At 33.3% G+C, this 8227-nt stretch overlaps 2 long non-coding RNA genes across 2 annotated transcripts; both read right to left on the bottom strand.

The window, feature by feature from the left end:
- Positions 1-3676: 3676 nt before the first annotated feature.
- Positions 3677-5288, bottom strand: LOC149935136 (uncharacterized). Its single transcript, XR_016472360.1, has 4 exons — positions 5244-5288; positions 3946-4000; positions 3790-3864; positions 3677-3713 (listed from the first exon to the last, which is right to left on the bottom strand). It is a non-coding gene; the product is annotated as an uncharacterized LOC149935136 (long non-coding RNA).
- Positions 5289-6597: 1309 nt separating this feature from the next.
- LOC149935137 (uncharacterized) lies at positions 6598-7000 on the bottom strand. Its single transcript, XR_016482328.1, has 3 exons — positions 6922-7000; positions 6768-6832; positions 6598-6651 (listed from the first exon to the last, which is right to left on the bottom strand). It is a non-coding gene; the product is annotated as an uncharacterized LOC149935137 (long non-coding RNA).
- Positions 7001-8227: the final 1227 nt, after the last annotated feature.

Raw genomic sequence — 8227 nt, forward strand, 5'->3', positions numbered from 1 at the left:
GGTGACTGTGGTCGCGTGCAGTGTGATAAATTATATAAACAATTATAATTAATCTAATAATTTCTAGTTTCTAGTCATCTAACTCTGTTGATTAAACTAATGGGGAAAAGTAAAAAAATCGTTATTTCGTGTAATAACGTACTGTTTTTCAGCTAATTATTCTATTACATATAAAGCAATGAAATGTATTAAGATAAATAGAAAATTATAAATATATAAATTATAGTTTAATATTGGTTACCTAGAAGGCGCTATGTATTAAATATCACTTTCTGGAAGCTAACAATGAAACTTGGGAAAATTTTGGTCAAAAAGGGAAGTTTTAAGTCACTGTGAGGGAAATTTCAATTTTGGCGACTTGACATCACTGTCGGTCGGACGTTAGCAGATCGTACAGACGCCCAAAATCCCCAAATGTCCGGTTTGTCTAGAGCCTATGGACGTCCCTGGCCTCTAGGACGATCCTAGGGATGTCAGCTGGATTTTTAATAGTTCATCTGGGGTTTTATTTTGGATTGATTTTGCGCCAGCAACGACGTCTTAGGGACGTTAATTACTATTTAATGTTAAAAATAATTTATTCAGAGTAAAATTAAAATTATCAGTGAAACTTTATTTAATAATTTAAAATATGAAATACATACAATTGTGAATTACAAACAAAATATTGCAAACCATACATATTTTCTGCTATTTTAATTTTGAAAGCTATACATTAATTTATTAATGCATTTCAATAAATTATCGCTTTATAAATTTGAGCTTTCAGTGAATCCTTGACTGAGAGTGAAAAATAATAAAATGTAATGGGCCAAAGTCAACCACCCCAAAACTTACTTTTGGAGTTACAATTTGACTAAATAAACTACTGCTTTATGAATTAGGACTTTATGTAAACCCTTGAATGAGATTGAACAATAATATAACCTAAAAGCAAAATGTTAAAAAGTTATGGCCAAAATGTACTTTGAAAGCAGCGAATCATCCGTTCCTTTCAAAGACACCACTGCAAAACTTAATAAACTACTGCTTTATAAATTAGGGCTTTAAGTGAACCCTTGAATGAGAGTGAACAATAATAAAACCTAAAAGCAAAATAATAAAAAGTTATTTCCCAAATTTACTTTGAAAACTGTGATTGTTCCGCTACTTTTTAAGGAGACCACCTCAAAACTTACTTTTGTAGTTACAATTTGACTAAATAAACTACTGCTTTATGAATTAGGGCTTTAAGTGAACCCTTGAATGAGATTGAACAATAATACAACCTAAAAGCTAAATAATAAAAAGTTATTGGCCAAAATGTACTTTGAAAACAGCGAATCAACCGTTCTTTTCAAAGCAGCTCAACCAAATAAACCATCAACTTTAATAAAAATGTTTAGTAATAATAGTTAGTACTATGTGATAGCTAACATTAAATATGTAAAAACTAATCGATCCAGAATGGTTAATTATTATATAAGAAAGTTGTATAATTTAGCTATTACCGTATACGTAAATTACGTACAGGAGTGCAAAGGCTTAAGTTTTTAAATGTTGATTACAATTAATTTACACAAGATTATGGTTATTTTATTTTTTAAATAATTCTTTATGTATAATTTAATGCACCACAACCAAATTTATTTACAAATAATACGTTTATTAACACCGAGAAGATTTAAAACTTTTAAGGCGGTACCGACCAAAAATTTTATTTTCAAACTTTGGAACAGGGTTGCTCATGAACTTCCCAGCGGATAAGTAAAGCCGTCATGTCAAAAATGTTTCAATAAAGCAAAGCCTTCGGTAGGATTTTACCTACTGTCGAGTAAACCATGCAATGTATTGCGATTATGAAGTGTTTTATATTTTAAGTGGACAGTAATAACAAACTCGTTAAGCTATCGCTAGCCTCCCTAATACTGAATCTTGGGCATGAAAATCGCTTAAAATTTAAAAGTGAACAAAAAAGCTTACGTTTTTGATAGCTTTAATAGTGCTTTCAAAGTCTATGGAGAAGCATGTTGGCCCCTTATAAAGATTCCACTATCGTGGAATCTTAATATATCCTATGATATTGGCGCCTAGGAGCAACAAACACAAGGAGAAGGCAGCTAGCCTTTAAACACGCTAACGCAGTGTTGTGTACGAATTTCATTGGACGAGCCTTTACGCTGAACGTTTTACGGGTTGGGGGGAAGACAATTTCCGAATTTTCCCCTTCCTAGCTGGAGCCATCATGTTAAAAAAAGGCTGAGGTCTTAAACCCCGCCCACAGTGGCGTCACCGGATACAGTCGTCTGCCTAAAATTGCACGTCCATAAATATTTTGAGTCCGTTTTATAATAGCAATTATGGGTAAGAAAAACGCGAAAGTTGCGCGTGAAATTAGTTTTAGTTTATCTAAATAAATTTAGCGAGTGAAGAATTATCCCAAAAGGTTTTTGCTAGGTTAGCCTTTGATAAGGAGGAAGGAATTTTAAAACCACAAAGACTCAAACATCTAGACCATTTTAGTTTACGTTTGTTAACAGAAGTGAAGTCTTGACTGTGATACTTATCAATCAAGTATGTTGACTGAATTAAAAATGATATTTCAAAAATTCAATCAGAATTCCTAGCTGTAGCCAAAAATATAAAAAATTATTCAACCTGACTTCAAATGATGCTAAGCCTAGGTCCGATAAGTTACGTAAATGAACTAATGATAGATTCTTAAAGTTATCGCAAGAGGTGGAAAGAATGCCTTTCAAAAGATTCACTTTGGAGCTAGTCATACTGGTAGAAAGCCCTTTTTAAACCATAATTAATGTAAAACTTAGGGAGTCTAAAAATGAAACGTAAACATAGACGCAAAATGGACTCACTGTACCTCCAGAACGCGAGCGGGATTTTTCGCGTCATTTCCTTTCACCTCTGATTGGCTCGTTTAAATAGTCGTTGTGACGTAAATCGGTCCTGCCTTTTTTTAATAATGATGCTACCAGGCATACAACCTACTCTTCTATATTCATGGTCGAATATGAATAAATTCATAGTAATATAATAGCTATAAGAATGACACTTCCAATTGTAGGATGGGCGGAAGGGTTTGCACTTTCGCCTGGCAACGAGAGTCGCCGAGTTGGATCCCAGCCTGTGGCATCGAATGAAAACTTGGGACAACTCCTTCTGAGTTAAGTTTCACTGTTTAAACGGACTTTCCTTCGAGCTCTTCGGTTTTCCATTTAACCGTGTTGAGGTTAACGGTAATAGTTAGTGTGGGGAGGTGTTGACTCTCGTGCCACTAGCTCCGATTTAGACTTACAACCTTGGTATATTTCGTCTTGTGTATATTAAGATACTAAAAGGCTCTGTGCAGAAATAAACTTAGATTGTGTAGTCTAAAAATCAGATCGGCTTAAAATTTTTCTGAATTGTCATGTTACTTATGACAATAGCGATAAAAATTATTATTTATTTATATTAAAGATCTTTGTATTTTTATTAAAAATAAATAAATATCAATTAAACCTATTTATAAATTTTTATTAACAAATTCAGATGTCAGCTCTACAGATGAAACACGTGTTAGACCACCGATTTCATAAACATTTGGAGTGCCAATTATAAGTTTGAAGGTAGTTTGTAGCTGATTACATTAAGTTGGAAAAAGATTATCTTGCGAAATAATTTTAGTTTTCGCGTTAGAGGGCGAACTTTCTTCTAAGTAGTCTATAATTTGTGGCCTAAAATAGACGGACAAAATCTGTCAATTTAGTCGATTCTAATTAAAATATTTCTAGGAAAATTTAAAAATAGTACCTTTCATTTTTAGTCATTCAAGGAATAGAATCGAACAAATAACGTAATTAAAATAATAAAAATTGTGAACTTCCGCTACATATAATAATGAGAACCGTATTACTGGATTGCCTGAATACCACCTACGCCTAGAGATAAATATAGAGATTCCAGTACCTCCAACTCGCTGTCACAACCTTCTGTATCTACATATAAATTTCATCAGAAATACCTATTGATAAAAGTATTTTTAATACAGTGTAGTAATTGATCAGTGCTTTCAAACTATTTTATTTAAGAGGAATTGCATTCGAAATAGTATCCAAATCTTCATGAGTTAAGGAATTTGGATGTACGCTGTTGTATCTGGTTTTGAAATTTTTATATACGCTGTGGTTTTTACCACCATCCGATTTGATTAGGTTTACAGACAAAAGATTGGAATGATGTTAATAATAATAATAAGCTATTATATAGTCTGTATTATAACAGGATAATTAAGACGCTTTCAGGGTGACCACAGTTCCTATATTTCCAATTTTTTTCCTCTAATTTAACGTTTTTCTGCAATAATTTCATTAAATTTCCTATAATACCCTATATTTTAACTCAAACGTCTGAAGAAATTAAAATAGTTGATATTTTACCCTTAGACGTCTTTAAAACATCCTAGTTTTGAAAGATGCTTATTCCCAACACTGTTCGCCGATAATTTTCGACTATTTCTATCAGTTATAAACTTTATTTTGAATGTTATACCCCCTTTTAACAATTTGGACAACTGTTTGCTCTTGTAGTATAATTAATTTCTCCTATTTTTTCCATTTTCCCCCAATTTTCTTCCTATATTTTCCTTTTTTTCTATATTTTCCTATATTTCACTGATAAAGACTTTTAAAATATTATGTGGTCACCCTGCCCCATTAACATAGTTAAATATAAAGATAACCACTAGCATAAGTTAATGATACTATGCCACTAGCTTATCTATAACTAACTATTTCTAATAAGTCGAACGATCGAAATCTCCCAAAAATCATGATATATTCGATTAATGTCTCATTTAAAGATAAAGCCGATCGTATATTTGATATTATAATAATTAACTCATATTTTATGTAATACATTTTTTTTATAAAATGTCAAAGGTTTAACCTCCCTATTTGTCTTTACTAGACAAATTCCAGGAACATATCGCTACTTGGAACATTTTTTCTGTGGAATATGCAGAAAGCGGTCGAAAACCTAACATCATACAATGAGAAATATTTCATAACAATCAAAAGCTATATAATTCAGATTATATTTTCCCAGTAATTCGTATAAATAATATGGTTTGAAGTTTATAAGTTATAAGAAACCACCTATAGACTGTGCGAAGGATGAGAAAATACGCGAAAAAGTAGATTAGTCGATAATTAAAAGGGATAATATATCTAAATCCTAAACAAATTTGAAGAAATTAAAAAACTTACTAATAACTCGTACCGATAGGTCTTCGAGCGAATCTCGGATCAAATAGATCTTCGAGTAATAAACTACATAAAAACTAAATAAAATAGCCAGAAATTCCAACGGTAGACCGGTTTCGTTCTATTTGGAACTCATCAGTACCGTGCGGGAAATCTGGCTGGCGACTGTTATATCGAAAAGAGAAACTAAGCCTAAACATTAAAAATTTCAAAATGCGTTGCATAGCAACGGAAAGCCGAAAAGGGGGGAGTGTGGTGGAGAATAGTATATAGTATAATAGTATAGTATATAGTTTTTATGTAGTTAATTACTCGAAGATCTATTTGAACCGAGATTCGCGTCCTTTTGTTTGCTCGAAGACCTATTGGTACGAGTTATTAGTAAGTTTTTTAATTTCATCAAATTTGTTTAGGGTTTAGCTATATTATCCCTTTTAATTATGGACTAATCTACTTTTTCGCGTATTTTCTCATTGAAGTTTATAAGTTTTATTACAGTAAAGAGTTGACCAAAGTGATTTCTGGTGGAAGTTATAAGCACTTTGAAGGGTGTGACAGCAACTGGCCTAGACTCGATGTTTCGGCCTAACTGTTAGTGTTTATACAAGGAATCCCTTAATTAGTAGCTACATTAAAGGATGGGCCGCGTAGCACCTGTATATAAGGATAAGTATGAGCACACGAACAGCATCATGTCGATGATTTCCATACTGTATAAAGCTTCATTGTAATTAGTGTAAGGAATACGTAGTAGCAACTATTACAAGTTTGGCATTCTATTAATTTTAGTGTTGTAAGTCGGAAAATATTCCGTATATTTCTGAAAAAAAAATAAAAAAAGTTTTCATGTAAATAAAGCGGAATTTTCGCCTAATTTTTTCGAAGCTAAAAGTAAAACTAAACCTCTAGACTAGTTTAAACTGATTAACAATGTAACTCTATTAATGTTTTGTAGTATGATTACTGATATTAGACATTTTATATCGACAAAAAGTTTAAAACATTAAAAACCCTTTAATTTTTTAATTTTCCGATTTGCGGAAATTTTTTCCAAAAATTTTCCGCATTTTATTTTTCCGGAAAATTAACAACACGAATTAAATTAGTTATAATTAATATATAAAATATATAGGATCCCTCAATTTGCTGGAACAGACCATTTTTCTCAAAACGTAAATTATTTACAATTACAATATTTTGTGAGTATATTTTTCAAAAAGAGATATCAAATTTAAAAATTTAAGTAAAATTTAAATCAAATTTCCCAATTTCAAATGTATTTCAGCATTCTCCGAAAGATAATATTAATTCAATGGTTGAAAGATTTAATTTAATCCTAGTTTTTTAGCAACTGTATGGTTTATTTCTTGGTCGCAATGCAGTAACCATCATATTTTACGTTCAAATAGACCTAGAATAATAAACTTATTAAAAACATTTTTAGACAATGCAAAGGTTTTTAAATTGCCCATCAGACTCAAAAGTCAGTTGTGAAGTTATGAATTTGCTGTTTAATAATACACTTACCTTATTAGCCAACATTGTAATTAATTGTGTATTATTACCGTCAACGGCGTGCTTTTATTTTCGAGCTGTATTTAGGTAAATGTAATCGTAACGCAACTCGTGTTAGTCAGATATTTACAAAGCGCTCTCCAAACTGAACTAGACCGAGTCACACCTACGATCTTCAAGTCGTTCGGGACTTTAACAATATCATCGACGTCCTTGAGACTGTAATCGCCTATATTGTGGCGTAAGGGCTGCAAGCGACGACTTAGGTTTGTCTACGGTCTATGTCTGGAGAGTCAAAGCGTCATAAATTTCATCCGTATCGTGCGAAACTACATTAGGCACTTCAAGATTGAGATAAACAACGGCATTATGACTTTTGTAACTGGTCAATTAACATGACTGACAAAATTACCATTCTCTTTGTCGTGAACAGCGAAATAAAAGACGCGAACTTTTCCGACATAAAAACCGGTAAACATTTTTCCTCTTATTTCAAAACAGAACTGGCCGTTAATTTATTTTTACGCGCGCAAAATAACACCTTTTTTAACAGCAACCAAAAACTCACTTTCACGCGCGCGTGCGCTATATAAACATTTGAAAACGAATATAGGTAGATGTACTATACAAAATTACGATGTGTACAACCGAACATTCCGCCCGCCTTGAAATGACGAATTTCAAATGAGATAGTAAAAGTCCGAAAAGTTACATTTGCATACATAAATAACCCTTAGTAAACAGTTTGAATACAATTAAAATCAGTCTAGTGGTAACTGGCATAATTTAACTACGGGTCTTTTCAGTGATTTGTCAGAGGTTCTGACAGTTACGACGCGAACTTGATTGTCTTGTCCTGGATGAAGTTCAGTGATTCTTGCCATTCTCCACTTGGTTGGAGGTAAATCTTCATCTTTGAGCAAGACCAAGTCGCCGACTCGTAGATTCGGTTTTGGTGTAGTCCACTTTGGACGTTGTTGAAGGCGAGAGAGGAATTCATTTCGCCAACGGTTCCAAAAGTGCTGCAGTACTTGTTGGCCCAATTGCCAACGTGACAGGCGGTTGACGTTTTCAGAAGTGAGATCTGGTTCGGGTATTGCGGTGAGCGCATCTCCGATTAGGAAATGTCCAGGTGTCAACGCATTGAAGTCGTTTGGATCCGAGCTTAACGCCGTTAAAGGACGTGATTTTAAGCAAGCTTCGATTTGGCAAAGAAGCGTTTGCATTTCTTCAAAGTTTAGAACCATGGTGCCAAGAACTCGTTTCAGATGATACTTCCCAGAGGCCTCCAAAATGTGGCGCTGCAGGCGGGTTGAAGTGCCAATTAATTCCTTCGTCTGCGAGCCATCGTGACACTTGATCGTTGTTGTTTGTAGAGACTATGAATTTGATGAATGTTTTCATCTCTCGATCGGCTCCTGTAAAGTTGGTTCCACAGTCGCTGTAAATGTCGGCGCATTTTCCTCGTCGAG

Source organism: Leiobunum rupestre, chromosome 7 (genome assembly GCF_980474605.1).
Source record: "Leiobunum rupestre chromosome 7, qqLeiRupe1.1.hap1, whole genome shotgun sequence".
NCBI classification, from domain to species: domain Eukaryota; kingdom Metazoa; phylum Arthropoda; class Arachnida; order Opiliones; family Sclerosomatidae; genus Leiobunum; species Leiobunum rupestre.